Source organism: Narcine bancroftii, unplaced genomic scaffold, assembly GCF_036971445.1.
Source record: "Narcine bancroftii isolate sNarBan1 unplaced genomic scaffold, sNarBan1.hap1 Scaffold_210, whole genome shotgun sequence".
Taxonomy (NCBI): domain Eukaryota; kingdom Metazoa; phylum Chordata; class Chondrichthyes; order Torpediniformes; family Narcinidae; genus Narcine; species Narcine bancroftii.
The window spans coordinates 44,784-45,000 of record NW_027211945.1 but is presented as its reverse complement, the minus strand read 5'-3'; positions in this window follow the sequence as shown (position 1 = coordinate 45,000).

The following is a 217-nucleotide window of genomic DNA, read 5'->3' as shown; positions in this document are numbered from 1 at the left end:
TGCCGTTCGTAGGTCAGCTTGGTTTACGGGTTGCCCCACGAAAGCTTGATGCACGAGTTGCCTGTCCGTCTGGTTCACGAGTTGCCCCACGTCTGCCTGGTTCACGAATTGCCCCACGTCCGTTTGGTTCATGAGTTGCCCAGTCCTTCTGGTGCATTGCCGTTCGTAGGTTAGCTTGGTTTACGAGTTGCTCCACGAAAGCTTGATTCACGAGTTC